Here is an 18,220-nt window from a genome sequence, read left to right as displayed (position 1 = left end):
CCACAGATAACCCAGGATAAGAGATACCGAAGGACAGTAAATTAAATACAACGAGATAGTCTCAGAGTGAAGGGCACCCATCTTTAGCAGAAGAGGAGGTGAGCGATGATGGATCTCACCTTTGTTCAAGCGATTCCCATCTAGCCCGTGCACAGCGATAGTGTTTTCCAGAGGAACTGCTGAGAAAACCAGGGACCGGGCAAGTGTCAAGTCTAAAAAATTTCCAGCGGCTCCACTATCCACAAATGCAGGAATAGAAATTTCCTGTCCACCGTACAAGAGTTGAGCAGGTATTAGTAGGGAATTCTTCAGAGAGATTACCTGTAGACCTAAGTGAACTCTCTCCATGTTCACTTGGTCTGGTCTTTTCCCGGTCTGACGGGGCAGGAACGGAGCAAATGGCCCTTCTCTCCACAGTATAAGCAGAGCCCCAGATTGCGTCTCCGGGTGCGTTCTTCTGAAGACAACCGATATGCTCCCAGTTGCATTGGTTCCACTTGATCAATGGGAGAAGTTGGAGAAGGCTTAGGAGAAAAGGCCGTAGGATTTTCCTTCTCAGCTTTCCTTTCTCTGTATCGTCTGTCGATCTGAATTGCTAATTGCATGAGTTCCTCTAGTGATCCAGCAGTAGGATACTGGACAAGCACGTCTTTAATTTGTTCAGACAAACCCAATCGGAACTGACTACGAAGAGCTGGGTCATTCCATTCACAGTCCAAGGACCAACAGCTGAAGTTGGAGCAGTAATCTTCAGCAGAACGTCGTCCTTGCGTTATGGACCACAGTTGTGCTTCTGCAGAAGCCACTCGATCCGGGTAATCATAGATCAAACCTAGAGTTTGAAAGAATGCATCCACAGATTGCAGCAGCGGACTGTTAGGATCCAAGCTGAATACCCAAGATTGAGGGTCCTCTTGTAGAAGGGAGATTAAAATTCCCACTCTTTGCTGAGGTGATCCGGACGAAAGTGGCCTTAGTTTGAAATATAGCTTGCAGCTTTCACGAAAATTGCGGAAGAGTCTGCGGTCTCCTGAAAAGCGATCTGGTAGGTTCATTTTGGGTTCTACCACAGAAGTCTGAGTGGCTTGTGAGGCTCTTGAATGGGGATTCAGAATAGCAGGTGAGTTACTGGCATAGCGGTAGTTCAAATGTAAAAACAGCAGAGACGTTCAACTAGTTGATCCGTAGATGGTGATTCCGAGCAGTGGTGATGAGTACAGGTGCAACAAGCAGTTAATTTAGCAACAGTTCAATATGTGGAAGTAATGTAGGAATAAAACTTAGCTGATCCGTGAATGGTGATTCAAGCAACGAGTGCGTGCTTGTACAGCGGCAGTCCCAATGAAGAGGTAGTGGTGGTACTGACCTAGCTGAATGGGAGATAGTGATTCCGAGCAGCAGCGATGAGTACAGGTGCAACAGGTAGTTCACAAACGGCAGTAGCAGCGAGGAGTATAGCTGATTCCAGATGTGCAAGCAGGCAACAGAGTCAGACCAAAAGGAAGCCAAATCCTACTTAGAGTGAGTAACTCGAAGAACAGGCAAATGACAGGAAACCATGGAAGGTTTAAATAGTGCTCCAAAATGCTTAGAGCCAATGGGAACAGGTAGGAGGTCATAAGCAAGGGTAACAGGTAGTACATGCGCAGAACCAAATAAAAATGATGAATGAAGTTTAGTAGCTTTGATCATTGCTTACAAGAGAAGGGTAACAACGCCGGTACCTGTCTATGGGACCGGCGTGTGACACAGTCCCTGTCATTGAAGTATTTAGTTTGATAAACTATGTGTATGTCCTTTTTAACATATAGGTGGGATGGATCGCCTATGCCACCCTGTCCATTGTGCGTTGTGCTGAGGAACAGGTTGGGCTTGCCTTGCTGCCGTCCCCTTTTGATTGTCCCAAATGTACCCATCCTGTTACTGCAGGAGGAGCCTGCTACCACCACTAGGCTCCTTTGCCGGGCCCTAAAACCAGTTCATTCAACTTTTGTTGCTAGTGTACACCCTCACTGGGCACCTGGACTGGTACCACTGACCACTTCCTTTAGATCAGGGATGCTGTGGATGGTTCCACTGGCCTATCACACTGCCAGAGCTGCAAGGTAGAAGGCAGATATCCCCAGAGGTAGGAGTTAAAGGTGTTCCAGATTACAGGGGACTAGGCTGTTTGTATATGATCCATAAAAACCCTTCCCATAAGGAAACCAGGTCTGATTCAGTTGCCATTAGAGATATCCAGAAAGGATTTAATTTCCAGAAGGCTTGACTCCTAGTAATGGCAAAATCTACAGTCAACAGTAGAGGAGAGAGGTCAGATTTTCTCATAGTCTTATACCCAAAACTACACACTGCAGGTACCAGAAAACAAGATAGAAGCGCCAGGTCCTAGATAATGCATTAAAGGATGTGGAAAAAAAAAAGAATACTATCAGGATGCAACAAGCGCTAAATATCAGCAAGCCCTAATTCAGTGATCAGAGCCCTGAAGGCTGAGGCATTGTGAGTGCTGGCAGTATGATGATCTCTCCATCTATCAACATTATTTTTCATAAAATTATTGAAGTCCCCTATGCAAATAATAGGTAAATCACAGAAGAGAGCCGTAAATGCACCACATTTTTGAAAGGCCACACTGCCATATGGTGGAGGTATGTATACAGCTAGGATAATCACTGGGAACAAGTTAATGGTGGCCTTGATGAATATATAGCAACCCCCAGAGTCAGTTTCAATTTTGTCCAAGGTAAAAGGAAGTCATCTGTGTATGAGCATAGAGACCTCACGTAAATTGGTTTTATTCTATTGTATTCTTATTTTACTACTACTACTCTATTAGTACTAGTATTACCTTGGCAAAATTACAGTAAAATCATAAACATGGGCAATAATAGGACTAAACGATTTCTACATTGTTACTTTAAATAGATGGAATATTTTAAAGGTTGGTTCCAATGTAGAGAGTGTGAGAAAAGAGTGGTTTTGTGCTAATATACATGTACAGCATTGGTGGTATAGTGGTGCGCATAGCTGCCTTCCAAGCAGTTGACCCAGGTTCGATTCCCGGCCAATGCAGATTATTTTTAAATAATCGATACTAGAATGCATTGCAGTCATGCTTCATGAAACAAGGGAGGGAAAGCCAGATAATATATATTATTATTACTGCTGCTAAAACAAGTGTGTTTATGACAATGCTTGGATAACCATGCTTAGGAACAACATTATTTATCAGGAAAGAGCATAGGTGTGTGGGAGCACAAGTCAGGGGAGGACATATGTGTGTGGGAGCACAAGTCAGGGGAGGGCATAGGTGTGTGGGAGCACAAGTCAGGGGAGGGCATAGGTGTGTGAGAGCACAAGTCAGGGGAGGGCATAGCTGTGTGGGACCAGAGTCAGGGATGGATGATCTGTCACCAAAATTACAAAGCCTTCCATCCCATGTTTCCCCAATTGTATTGCATTTAATGTATTTACATTACATAGTTAATACAATGGCCTAAGTGCCTAACCCTATATTAATCTATAGAAAATGCCATCTACTATTTCATGGCAAGCTACTATCCTACCCGACTTAATAACCCTACATTGCTTAGTGCCATCAGTAGATATGGCCACCTTACCATGATGGCCATCTGCCAGATCATTAATAAAATATTAAGAAAGGCAGCACCCACTTCTGATACAAACCTACTAATAGGATTAGTCGGGTGAGAATATGTTCTGTTTACAATTACCCTTTTCCTGCTCTCCATCTACCAGTTAGTTCAGGCGTGATCTGTCCTTCATGACTCCATGCTGCCACTGTGTTACTTAATTATTTTCTACATTTTATTTCATTATCACATCCCTCAGAATCCCTTTAAATAATTTACTCACATGCTAGACTTAGAGGTCTATAATTTTCTCCTTTTTTCCTTAAAGTTTGCTGCCATATCTGCTTTCGCCAGTCTTGTGTAAGTGACCCAAGCATGAGGGAATCCGAGGGGTATAATTTATAAACTGCGGGTTTGAAAAAATGGAGATGTTGCCTATAGCAACCAATCAGGTTTGTGCCCCTTAAGTAAGCTTTGTTTTCTCTCCTCTTACTTCCCATCATGACACTCTGCAATCGCTCATCTGACCCGTCCTCCACATTCCACTGAGACTGACCCTCAAAAAAGTGATCAGCAATCAGCTTACAGCAAAGTCTAAGAGCCCCCCCTTCTCTAATAACTTCTTTGACAAGCTGTCTCTCTGCTATTTTTATATGTATATGCCAACTCTGTCTGAATCTCTACATGATCAGAGCAGAGCTCATCTTCCAGAGTCACTTCTCCTTCATCACCATCTGCCACACCACAAATTACATGAGGTCTTGGTATTGCTCTTGATTCTTCCATGGTTGGAACCACATTTCATAAAAGTAAGACCCACCGTGAGAGTCTTCTTACAATACAAGGAGTCTGTACACAAACAAACAGGCAGTCAGAGAGGAAGGAAAGTCAGATATAGGTATAATAATCTGCCGATTTGTGCAATGGCTAGCAAGACTTGTTTAGTACCTGAATGCAGGGGATCAGCTGCAGACAGGAAGTGGGCATGTAAGGTATTAAGGAAAGGGAAAGATAACAGAGGGCGGGGATTAGCCCGAGGTAACATAAACGGTGAGGTGGCAGGTAAAAGAAAAGTAAAAGTATAGCTAGAGTTAACTCCACTGGGGGGCAGGTGTCAGGCAATCAGTGGGGAGGTAGGGGGCAGGATTATAGTAGGGGAAAGCAGGATAAGGCCAGGTGCTGGCAGTCAGCTTCCCCTTTCAATGCTGGAGAGTTTATGGTGTGAGTCCATTGTCTTCCCTGCTCGGCTATCCTAGGGAGAATTTTTGGGTGAGCATCTGGCCTTCTCTGCGGTCCTGGTGAGTATTACGTTCAAACTTGTTTTATTGGATACTGCGGTGATTGTACTGGTGTATTATATTATATTGCATTGCTGGTCCTCTCCTGTGTTTCCCCCCTGCTTTCTGCTTACCCCTATCTGCATTTCCTTTCTCCTGTTGCTGTTTTGGCCCTCCATACTTGCAGTTTTTCCCCCTGCTATTCCCTGTAGTCCTTCCTTTCACCTGCTATCCCCCTCGCAGCAATCGCCGCCTTCTTTCCTGTTCATCCGTTCCAGGTAATCTCCCGACATCCCCTTGCTTTCCTTCAGTGTCCCAGGGCCTTCCTGTTTTCAGCCCCCCTTTTTCCCCGTGCCACCGCTTGGTTGTGCCTTACTGTAACCCCCCCTCCTTACCTGAAATGCTGCGGCCCAAGAGAGCCAGGGTCCCCCCGCTCCGCCTACTAGAGGCCGCTGCTTCCTCTCCGGTGGGAGGTCATCGCCTCCGGCTCGGGGAGCCATCGATTTTAGGCCCCCATACCCCCCCCCGCGGCCCAAGTCCCGGCCAAACATGCAGCTCCAATGGGCGTTAAATCTCCCGCGCATGTGTGGCAGCACGCACGTCCACAAACGCGGGCTCGCCCGGCCACACATGCGCGGACGGAACCCGGGGCACAGGCGGCCATGTTAGAGGCAGGCGCCGCAACCTCCTCCGCTGCCACCAATGAATGGAGCGTTTGTGCCAATACCCACCCCCTCGAGCACAGGCGGCTGGTAGGCGAGGGGGTGTAGACACTATTCCCGGCGGCGGGCACGCTGTTGGCGCACATGCGCCATTAGGACAGGGCGCCGTGGCAGTCATTTTAACTATGGGCACACCAGGATCCCCCCGGTCGTCCTCCCACTACCACCAACGTTAATTCAGTCCCCACAAACAACCCCCCCCTCCCATTTGGCCAGTCTAGCGACATAGCGGGAAAGGGGGGGAATGATATTACCAGGGACCCCGCTATAACAGCCCTCAGTACATGCAGTTCATTGTCCCCCAGCAGGTTTTCAGAGGCCCCTCCCACCGGACAGCCCAGGGCTAGTCCCCCTTCGCCGCAGCGGCATTTGGACCCCAACCCCCCAGGCACACCAGAAGCAATCTTAAACGTCTTCCCTCCTTCTGGCAACCCTCGCCCAGTACCCTATCCCCCTTTCCCCCCCTTATCCTTCCATTCTATCCCGTTCACTTCCGTGGCTGCTAACCCCCCAGAAACCCCGGGCCCTCACACTGCCCCCTCCTCCTTTTCCTCCTCTCTGCTTCCCGGCCACCCAGCCACGCTACCTGCTACCCCCCCCCCCCACCCCCTCTACCTAAGCTCCTTATTTTTCCGTTCCTCCTTGTCCCAGCAGTTACGGTTTAACCACAGGTGCCTTTGCTTCCACAGTTTCCATTGCGCCCGCCCCCACAGGGGCGGATTGTACGCAGACATCTGCATTAGCCCCTTCAGTGGCATCAGGTTCCCAGAACATGCAGTTAGTGGCCGGAGGGCCCGGCGCAGGGCAGGGTCAGACGTTCTCTCTGACGGATTCTCGGGTCAGGGTTATGTCGCAAGAATGTTGTGGTAAGGGCGATAACATGGCGTGTAAAATACATAGATCAAAGACAGATCCGCTGGGGAGAAGACGGTGGATTACCTTGCATCGAAGCAGGGACAGTGTAGTTTGTCCAATTGAGCTTGCTAGGTTGTATTCGGGCATGGCCCCACCTCCCCTGGTGGTAATTGGCTTAGACACCGAGATGGGTACCCCCTTGCCAGGTACTAGTGTCAGCTGTCTTTAAGTAGTGCGCTGCGAAGCTTGGCTGGAATACCGCAGGTTATGGGACTCATTCCTTTGGAGTATGAGCAGCTACAGTGGCAGCTGAAGTAAGCGATTTAGAACAGTCTATTATGGCGTTGGGTAGGTGGAAGTCAAAGTGTTTTAGAAAATATATTCGTCCACCTATTGAACTTTAGCATATCTCTTCTATTCCGGGAGGTTGACCCATGACATAGGTTGCGTATTTTGTTGAAAGGAGGCACGGAGGGTTTCGCCATTTTCTTTTCTTCGGGGGCCTGATTGGCTGTTGGCACCATGGGGTTTCTGGTTTTACCTCCGTATGGGTCACCCTATCTCGCACAAACAAGGGTGTGGCTTTCCGATATTTATTATGTGTGTATTACGTCCCTGGTTGACGCACATCTCAATCCACATTGCAGGTTCTCGTCAGGATGGACAAAGTATTTGACTGGTTGGCCACTCAGTCGTCTTTTGGTTCAGTAAAAGTGGCCCCGCTTATAACTGGGCCAGATCCCCACAGGGGGAAGCTATTAAGGTTCTAATGGATAGCGAAGTGAGATCTAGACGCCCTTCTTATAACCCCCTCGGGGGCAACGATTTTGGTAAGGGTAGGTCTGGAACCCATAGTAGTATCCAAGCCGACATGAGGGTAATTAAACTTCACTGGTCAGCGGTGCACCTCACCTGGGTACATTGGTCAGATACAGGGTTGTCGTTTTTGGTAGAGCAGATTTTCAGTGCTTTGGCTATGAGAGGTCAGTTGGTGGTGGGCTTGGGTTCCTAACGGGACCCAGCTGTGGCGGTAAGCAGCCCAGTCAGCAGACAATTGGGTCACACTCATGACGCACTAGGCACTCTCCCCTAAAGGGGTGAGCACTTAGGGAGAATACCTCTTTGGGATTATGATTATCATAATCATGGACAATAATAGGAGTGAAGTATTCCCATATTGTTATTTTATGCTGATACGATATTTGTGTCAGAGCAACAGGTTTTCTGCTTCAGCACCCGGCTCTCCTTGTGTCCATGCCTTGCATGTTTTCCTAGCCTTCTTGTGAATGACTTTTGTCTTGACTGACTATGGCTTCTGGATATCACTTGTGCAGAATGTGCTCCAGTGTATCCGATCCGAATATCCATATTGACTACTACTTTGAAAAAACATAAGGTGTACCGTCTGCATGAAAATTGATATGTATATTTCAGTTGGTATGGACCATCATGGCAGCAGGCCTGGAGAAATCCAGGAGGGATATCAATCAGTGTCCAAGGTGAGCGAATGCTAATAGTCCCGGAGCGTGTTACAAATGATGTTGTGCCCAATTTCATTATAAAAAAAAACTAAATTACGGTTTCAATCCTTTATTTGCATACCATGGTCCATTCTGGCAAAAGTGCAGAAAGAGAGAAGGAGGGGCCAGACATCAATAGTTCTTTGGCTTCAGGTGATGCAACAGGTGTGGCCGAGAAGATGACAAAACTGAATGAAAATTTTTATGAATTGAGGACAAACATAATGATGTCAAGGAAAAAATCCTCAAACTGGAGAAAAATTATCCTAATTTGTTTCACATGTATATAAAAATTTTGCCCGAAGCCTCTAACCAGCTGAAAAGTTACAATATGCAGTTATATCATAGTAATTAGTATATTACCCTGTTGTGTGAGAAATTCTGACTTCACACCCACTTACTACAAACTTTTATTATACCTTTAAAGAAAGGATTTTGTACACAGCATTCTGGTTTCCTGCTGAACTGAAATATGGACCTGTCCATGAGAGGTACAAGACTAAAAGTGTGTGTGTGTGTGTGTGCGCATATATATATATATATATATATATATATATATATATATATCTATTATTATTATGTTCATTATTTATTATATTTATTATTGATTTGCTATAAAAGGAACACTGTTTCCATGTGCATCATGTTTAGACAACATAGCTTGTGGGACAGGGAAAGATCTAGATAAAAATTTTTTGGGGTAATTTAGTTCCCGCCCGCTTTTTAACTTCAATTGATAGTGGACTGCCTGGGACTGCACACTGTGTGCAGTTGTGTGTCGGCAGCGTTAGTCAGGCAAAGAATGGTGCCACTCTGTGTTTAAAACAGGGACCTGCAAATAGTGTGCGACTGCAGGCAGCTGGTTATTGTTGTCCCATCCTGTGATGTCCTTTCCTGTTGTCCAATCCTGATGTAATTTCCTGTTGTCCTTACCTGATTGTTTCTGGACATTCATGCTACTTTCTGCATCAGCTTGAACCTGGTATTTTTCACTGCTCCTTATTACCTGTTGTTAATACCTACCCTCTGCTACCCTGCATTACCGTTTTCCTGGTTGTTTCTGGACATTCATGCTACTATCTGCATCAGCTGGAACCTGCGGATAAGTTTGGTGTCGCGGTTGTTTTAGAACATACATTTTATCCATCGTTAAGGAGAATTGGTTGCAGATCATACTCCGGGATTTCTAAGGAGCTACTATACAGATAAGCGGTTTGATTTTATATATCTGGTACGCACACCACTTCTATTTATTCTGCACGATCAACTTTTGAATATATTTATCCTGTACTACAGTGATTTTTAGTTACCTGCGGTGCAGATACAGACACCGTCCTGTTCTAACTACTCTGGACTATTTCTGTGTACATTTGTGCTTATATGTTTATATACATTGTATACACCTGAAGGCGCCGCCCTTTACCATTTACATCCTAATATATATATATATATATATATATTATTATTATGTTCATTATTTATTATATTTATTATTGATTTGCTATAAAAGGAACACTGTTTCCATGTGCTTCATGTTTAGACAACATAGCTTGTGGGACAGGGAAAGATCTAGATAAAAAAATTTTGGGGTAATTTAGTTTCCGCCCGCTTTTTAACTTCAATTGATAGTGGACTGCCTGGGACCGCACACTGTGTGCAGTTGTGTGTCGGCAGCGTTAAAACAGGGACCTGCAAATAGTGTGCGACTGCAGGCAGCATGCCCCTGCTAGGGGGAGCTCTTGCTCCACTCACCCCCCCCCCCCCTGAATCCACAACTGATTTGGGAGACAATATCATAAATTTAAATATGCACACCTAGAGAGGTTGTACTGTTGGAGAAATTGTCGACAGAATTGACGGACAAATGTTCGTGAGTACGTACACACTGCAGAATTGACACTGCATTGTTCCATCATTTATAGAGATTTTTAGATCAGTTATAAAATCAAATCTAATGATACGATAAAACAATATTATTGGAGCGTACACACTGTTATGTTAGTTTTATCGCTACCAGTAAACATTGTCCAACACACAAAGAGAGTTAATAGCCAAATCTAGCAGAATGACAGCAAAGCAAAATAATGAATAGAAAGTAAATTACATAAAATATAATAATAAACAGGAAATTATAAAAACGAATACATTACAGTCTTCGCAAGTGTGTCCTGGGCCCAGGCTAAGATACAGTCATGTTGTCTGTTGCCAAGAAGAGAGAAAGAAAACACTGGCCCAGGGAGCTTATATGCAGCTTTAATTAGCATAAACAGTGATGATGTCACTATGTACACAGATAATATTTAGAAAGGTCTTCATTGGTCTAAGGTTAACGATGTTCCAGTAGATTAATGGTCGTAGGTCAGTTAATTTGATCTTTTCAAAGGGTGGGGGGCAACTTACTCCAACTGGTGCCTGCGTGTCTTCCCGCCAAATAACCAGTTCAAACTGACCAATAAGCAAAGTACTTGCTCATAACTTGTGACAGCTAGATGCGATCGCTACTCTGTTGAAACTGGGTTAATGCTGGTGAAATAAGCTTTAATATGAGACCAAACTTATTACCTTTTAGAGGACCTGAAACATAAATACCTTTACTATAGTTTTAGCTATGTATAATTAATCTCTAATACATTTTACTAATAAACAAATGTGGATTGGAACCTTGATAAATGTGTATTATTTACAAGTGTAAGTGCGAATGTAAATGTGTGTTATCAATCCGTGCCCTTGCATCATTACACGTGGCGCACTAATCGCAATCACACGGTAAAACAATATTAATCAATTTTGTTTACTTCATCCAATTATTTGACTTCCACAACAGTAATGTGATATCGGACCGAACGGTCATTTATTGTGTGATTGTCACTATAATCTGGTCAAAAACCTGTGGTGTGTACATAGGGTTAGCTTTCTCCATCACATTACAATCACTCAATAGATAGAGAATACACACCTGATTCTGTTGTAAACAATTCACTTAAGTATCGAAACTGCTTTGCTTTAGGATTGTAAGCTGCTGCCATGAGCCAACTCCCATTTACATGACCATAGTGCACTTTCTCCTGGATTTTTGGGTTGTGATAAGTAGCAGATGAGCGCAGTTAGTAACACAAATGAAGCTTCAAAATCCGGGAGTCAAACCCTGGCCGACAATGGGAATTGCAACCATTGTGAGACCCGACTGCAGGAAGAAGTAGTAAGAACACAATTATGTTACCTACGTGCAATGCCACCAGACAACATGGGGGATATTTGTCAATGTGCCGTTTTGGCAGCGAGTTCCAACCCACCACACATTGAAGCATTTCACCAGCGATTTTAACCTTCACACTGATGATGATGATGTGTGCCCCCCTCCATTCTAGAGGGGAACCTGAACGTACCTAGAGCTGACAGTGCCAATTGATAACAGTCAGAAAAAAAATGAGTCTCTTGAAAAAATAGAACTGTTTTCTGTTCCCCTATAAGTAAAACAAATCATATGCGCACCTTTAAAAGTAGTAACTTTTAAATTAAACTATTAATGGTGTCACATTTATTTTTTTAAATAGTAATAGTTCACCCAGTGGCTTTTCTCCTATACTTAATAAGTTTTGCCTTGATAAAATCACCAAAATCCATTATTAATATTATTATCCTTTATTTGTTAGGTGCCACAAGAGTTCCGCAGCGCCGTACAATGCACAAACGGTAGACAGTACAGGGTATTACATTACTGAACAGTAAACAAAAAATACTGACACTTCAGGAGCTCTAAGCAGGCTAATGCGGTAGAGATGGAGCAGAAGAGCTGGTAAGGACACAAGAGGGAGGAGGGCCCTGCTCAATGAGCTTACATCCTAAGGGAGGGTGAACAAAACACAAGTACAGAGGGAGTGAGTTGGCGTATGAAGGAGGGGAGGCAGGGTTAGGTGGAAGGTGGGTAGGCTTTGAGGAACAGGTGGGTTTTTAGTGCCCGTTTGAAGGAGCTAAGAGTGGGAGAGAGACGGATGGAGCGAGGCAGGTCATTCCAGTGAAGGGGGCAGCGCGGGAGAAGTCTTGGATTCTGGAGTGGGAAGAGGTAATCAGAGTGGAGGAGAGGCGACGGTCATTGGCCGAGCGCAGAGAGCGGGCAGGAGTGTGAATGGAGAGGAGGTCAGTGATATAGGGGGCAGTGGACTGGGAGAGCGCCTTGTACGTTGTGGTCAGGAGTTTGAAAAGGATTCTGTAGAGTATGGGGAGCCAGTGTAGGGCAAGGCAGAGAGGGGATGCGGAGGAGGAGCGGCGAGATAGGAAGATGAGTCAAATATCCCCACTTGACAACACTTCCCCCCCCAACATAATAATAGCTGAACACAATGAATCATCTCTCTCAGTGAGCTGAGCTATGGAAAGTGTCACCAGGATCAAAACTGTCTCTGCCCTCTTCTTACATGTAGTGTGGTAAACCATAATTACCCAAATAGAGACTTAGCAGCATGCAATATGATTAACATGTAGCAGATAAATTACTATTTCTCATATTTAAAAAAAAGTTGAAGACAGGATGAGTAATGTATATTTTGCATTTTTTGTAGGAAGCTACTATTTTAAAAAAAATTGTATTTTAGGAAAGACAAAAAAAAATTACTCCTTCGAGCCGGAATAGAACCAGCAACCTAAGGATTTCTGCATCAACTTCCACTACAGTCCTCCGCTCTACCATCTGAGCTATCGAATGGGCATGTTCTTACTCATGCTGTGTATTCATAGGTCAAATAAAAGTCACAAACTGTAAACCCAAAAAATAAAAAAACCCAAAGATGCCTGCACAAAATGATCAAGTGATCTACCTGGATGAACTGAGAAGATAAAAAAAAAATTGGAGAACCGCACAAGGCAGAAATATTATTAATTTGTAGTAATTGTTTTACGAGCATTGTATTATTGAGAACCCGATTGGAGACATATGATAAATCGGGGGGTGCACCCTACACTGTGTTAGTTAATTTGAGAACCAAAGAAAAGGAAGGGGGGAAGGAGGAAAAAGTCAGTGTGATATGAGGCACTCCCAAATTGCTCGTTAAAATATAACTTTTATTTATATTGAATAAAAGATGGAAAGATTAGAGCGAAATATTAAAAGAAAAAAATAAATAAATACAAAAAGTGATATGTGGTTAAAATGCAAAATGAATTTGCAATGTCCCACTTGTCTCATTCGTATCAGCTACAAATAGCGCTAAGGGCTGCATATAAAGGATATATAATGTACTATACTAGCCCTCGCTATAATAGCGCTACAGGCTATATATAGAAAATGTGGAATTTGTGGATTACCTTATATTGTCTATATATATATTTCTGTGAGTCTCAAAGAAATATTACAAAATTTGCCAAACAAAAAGGAAATTTTACTCCCATTATATATTAAATTACTGATTTGACTTTATTTTGTCCTCTCAATATATTGTCCTAGATATACCAACTGCATTATCCCTATGGAATAATTTTTCTAGATAGAAAGGGTTTTGTGTCATTCTTGCTATTATTATCATCATTGGCATTTTTATCATTGCTGTTTAATTTTATAAAACTACCATTAATTGTATATGTCTCTCCGTTTATAGGAGCTACTCAACTATACTATCTCATGTGAGAAATGAACTCTTTTGACAATATTATTATAGCTCATGTATAACCTTTCTCACAATGTAGATAGAATCATATCATTTGTATATCTCTCTAAGATTGAAGCATAACTACAACGGACATGAATAACGGTAACGAGACATATGATAAATAATAAAATAGTTACTACTTATTTTGAGATTGATTTGTTTTTCTAATTCAGTATCACTTGATATCTCTCGGAGTTAGAATTAAATGAAATGAGCATCAATAAACGGCATATTTTGCTATTAACCAATGAAACAATCCGTATTCTAATAGCATCAATGATTATGGGTCAACTTAAATGTCAATCAAAACCACGGGGGGACAATCTGAGAATATACACACCTATTATGACTGAACGTTTTCTGACTGGTCCCACAAATTTTAACCACACCTCTTTGAGAGAGTATTTAACAGCTGTCATTTTCTTGGTTCAGTTCGCCTTGACAAAGCTACGGAGCGAAACGCACGTTGGCGTTTTGTTCCACTTGTCCTCTCAGCATAGATTATTTCAGAAGCATAGCAGGAATCGCTCCCCAGTTTTATTTTAGGCAGGGCTTTTATCACAAAATCCCGCGATTCCTGAAGGCCGTTTTTGCTATATATTGACGCCTTGATATAGGCTTTATTAGCCAGATGCAGGTCAGCATTATTCAAGGATAGTATCCTGGGCTATCAATTTGAGATACATGGTATCTGCTCTTTAGCATCAGGAGATTAATCTGATGGACATTATTTCTGTTATATTCAGGCAATAAGTGTATTATCATTATTGCACTTTTTCCTTCCAGTGAATCATAGGCATGCATACCAATTATTGAGGTTTTTGTCAATTAGCAATTATATTGTCTCTGTAGTCTGTGCAATTTAGGGCCACTATAGCAGATTCCACATTTTCTATATTTAGCCTGTAGCGCTATTATAGCGAGGGCTACTATAGTACATTATATATCCTTTATATGCAGCCCTTAGCGCTATTTGTAGCTGATACGAATGAGACAAGTGGGACATTGCAAATTCATTTTGCATTTTAACCACATATCACTTTTTGTATTTATTTATTTTTTTCTTTTAATATTTCGCTCTAATCTTTCCATCTTTTATTCAATATAAATAAAAGTTATATTTTAATGAGCAATTTGGGAGTGCCTCATATCACACTGACTTTTTCCTCCTTCCCCCCTTCCTTTTCTTTGGTTCTCAAATGAACTGAGAAGATACAGCCCCAATGAGTGGCAGAGAAGAAGGTGTAAGTGGATGTGGAATCAAGATGTATTGATACTCTAGGCTGCCCCTTACGTCTCTAAAAACTACTAATCCTTGCCACATGCACCAGTGGGTGTAACGTACCATCCAAAATGCAACCATCCAGACAAAGGTGGTGAAAGTTGGGAGAACTCATACTTACACCTGCACATCACTGCCAGTTAATGACTAAAGATCCACATAGCTGCAGGTATTGTCTGCAGGCAGATATTGTCAGAGTTTAAAATGACGGCCAGATGAGGGGTAGAGATGACCGAGACTGTGCAAAAATTTTGCACAAATTAAATTTTGTTGATGAACAAGTCTGACGTTGTGGTGGTAGAATCTTCAAATTCTGCTTTTGCTTTGCCATTTCAAATCAAATATCCTATCAAAATATGAAATGAAGTGAAAATTTTGCAGAGTAGCTTGAAAAATTTTGCTGATCGCTACCAAGGGAGCATTTATGCAAATTGTAGCACATGCAAAACAGTGTTGTTTTGCCCCAGGCTTAAAATCTTGATATGCTCTCTAAAAATTCACCTCTTTGTTAGAACTTACCCTACTCCCTCTGTTGCTACCCACACTGGTACACCCTCAGTGGGTCAAGTTTGAAACTTATTTATCACCTTTAATATTTCCTCACTGAGACAGATGAGAGCAAAGCATAAATTAATAGTAATAATAGGCAACAGTACTAATGGAGAATTAATAGTAATATTAGAATAAGATAAGCAACTCATTATCAAAATAAAGTTAAACCATAAACATGTACAATAAGAAGACTGAACTATCCCCATGTTGTTGTTTTATACTGATAAAGTACTTTGAAGGTTGGATCCAATGAGAGAAGTCTATGTATGACGTAGTACAGAAAAGAGAAGCTTTGTTGTCTTGCATGTGTACAGCGTTGGTGGTATAGTGGTGAGCATAGCTGCCTTCCAAGCAGTTGACCCGGGTTCGATTCCCGGCCAACGCAACATTACTTTTAATTAATCTGTATAAGAAAACATTGCAGTCAGGTATCATGAGACAAGTGAGGGAAAGTCAGATAATATTTATTATTGCTGCTGCTGAAATTTGTTTAAGACAATATCCGAGTGATATTACCTAGGGACAAAAATAAATAACCAGCTCTTCTACTGTCTAATATATTTCTAAAATTAAGTATAAATAATATTACTGTAATACACAAGTGACTTTAATGTCATAGTATCTATATTTGTTCTGTAAAAATTACACAAATACATTTACATATAACATATATATTATAAACTCGTGTAAATAAAAGCTGAATAAACAGAGTCCTGATGTCACATAATTGGTAAGAACTGATGGTGTCACTTCAGTGTTCATTAAGAACATATGGGCATTATGAGGAATACTGAACCCGCCACCTGTATAAAAGCTCTCAGTCTATAACTTTGTACTTGTATGTGGTCGCAGAGCTCGGTGCAGTGGCGGATCCAGGGTGGGGGCGGGGCGATTGGGGCAATCGCCCCCCCTAGCAGGGACTTGCTACCAACGGCTGCACAGTATGTGCAGGTCCGTTCGGCAGTGACAGTGTGCTGCCCGGCTGCTATGATTGTGTCTTAAACACAATCATAGTAGCCGGGCAGCACACTGTCCCTGCCTGTCACTGCCGAGCGGACCTGCACATAGTGTGCAGCCGCCGACAGCCTTAGATGTCAAAAGGGGCGGGGCCTAAATCCCCCCTCCCTAAATCGCCCGGGGTATAGCAATTTTCTAGATCCGGCCCTGGCTCGGTGATAATCGATTCCGCGACAAGGAAAATCCGACAGCGAGAAGACCTGCAAGAAAAGGACAATTTTATGATAAAAACTACATCAATATTGACAGACTTACCTCAAAGACGACTCTGCAGATATCCGATGGAGGTAAAAGGATGACAGGATCTCCTTCCGACTGGCCAGCTCTTCGGCACCACTGTCTGAAGTCAGTGAGACCTGAATTAATTATAATTTAAAGTGGATATGTCGGGACCAGGCAAGTTAACTGCTTAAACGGTTAACCTGCAGTTTTTTAATGAAATTGTTCTTTTCTTGCAGGTCTTCTCGCTGTCGGATATTTCCTCATCGTGCAGCCGTACCCAACCCGCAGAGCTGACTCCTTATGCCATACAGTAGGGAATGAATGTTCCCAGTGTGGACATGGTGAAAGGATCTTTATTGGTTAGGAATTACCTTAGTATAAACTGATTGAAGAGGCTTTGACACAGGGCTTCTTATTTTTTTAGTGCAATGTTCTTATAAGTCTCTTCACAGCTCACTGACATAGTGACAGATTTAATTAGCTTCCAGGTGGCGGTAAACATCGCCCCCTGCGCATATTGCTGTCCAAAATGGTAACAAATCCCTGCTTCTCTTCTCCTCACAGCTTTATAGGGCATAAAGGAAAATGAGCTACGATTTGAGTAAAAATATTAAGGCGATGTGTCTCCGCGGACTGTTCCGGTGACAGAATGCGTCACCTCGCGCCCCGTTGTCTTAATTTCCCGTTTTTTTAATGTATTTTTGCTTCTTGTGACTCCATTTATTATATCTAGAGGTATGAAAACGTAACTTCTATTGCACAAGGATCCAATGTAGCCTCATAGTAAAATCACAATTCATCCAAATGACATCGGATGAGATCCCTGCTCAATATCTTCTAGTACTTCCGGCTGCAGACACCGTTACTTGTAAGAAAAGCATCCAAACCATTTTTAGCTTCTTGCAGTTAATTTCTGATCGCCCCCTAATGTGATAAGGAGATCTACAGCTTAACTGACCTTAAAATAATACAACTCTTTTCCTTCCATATCTGATAGCCCCTCGTCCACTGCCTGGTCCTGGTACAGAAAGTTTATTAGGCAAATCTTTGTTTTGATCTTGAATATATTTATAGCTCTTAATTAGGGCACCACTAAAACAATTTTTTCTAAAAGTAAACAAACTTTGTTTTTGTATCCTCTCTTTATAATTGAACCATTCTCTTTTCTTTATTAATGAGTTTGTCCTTCTCTAAACCAACTGGAGTTCTCCGATGTCCTCACATGAGGTTCCCAAAATTGTGCCCCATATTCTAGATGTGGCCTAACAAGCATTGATCCCCTTTTTTGTGAATCCCAGAATCATATTTGCCTTTCAGCCACTGCCTCAAACTATCTACTGCTACTCAGATGTCTGTCATCCGGTATTCCTAAAGCTGGGTACACACTACACTGTTTTTGTCCAATAATCGGCTCAAACAGCCGACATACCACCGCTCGTTCAAAAGTCGGGTCAGTCTGTACAGTTACATGATGGTCGAAAGTCTGCCCAAATGGACGATTGTCGCCTCATTTGGTTGGTCGTACCGTTTAATAT

General features: G+C 42.7%; 2 non-coding genes across 2 annotated transcripts; both read left to right on the top strand.

The window, feature by feature from the left end:
* The first annotated feature begins 3,003 nt into the window (after positions 1 to 3,003).
* TRNAG-UCC (transfer RNA glycine (anticodon UCC)) lies at positions 3,004 to 3,075 on the top strand. The gene has a single exon. It is a non-coding gene; the product is annotated as a tRNA-Gly (tRNA).
* Positions 3,076 to 15,759: 12,684 nt separating this feature from the next.
* TRNAG-UCC (transfer RNA glycine (anticodon UCC)) lies at positions 15,760 to 15,831 on the top strand. The gene has a single exon. It is a non-coding gene; the product is annotated as a tRNA-Gly (tRNA).
* The last annotated feature ends 2,389 nt before the right edge of the window (positions 15,832 to 18,220 follow it).

The sequence above is a fragment of the Mixophyes fleayi genome, chromosome 3 (assembly GCF_038048845.1).
Source record: "Mixophyes fleayi isolate aMixFle1 chromosome 3, aMixFle1.hap1, whole genome shotgun sequence".
In the NCBI taxonomy this organism is placed as follows: Eukaryota; Metazoa; Chordata; class Amphibia; order Anura; family Limnodynastidae; genus Mixophyes; species Mixophyes fleayi.
The sequence above is the reverse complement of the archived record's forward strand: the minus strand, read 5'-3'. Positions and strand labels throughout refer to the sequence as shown.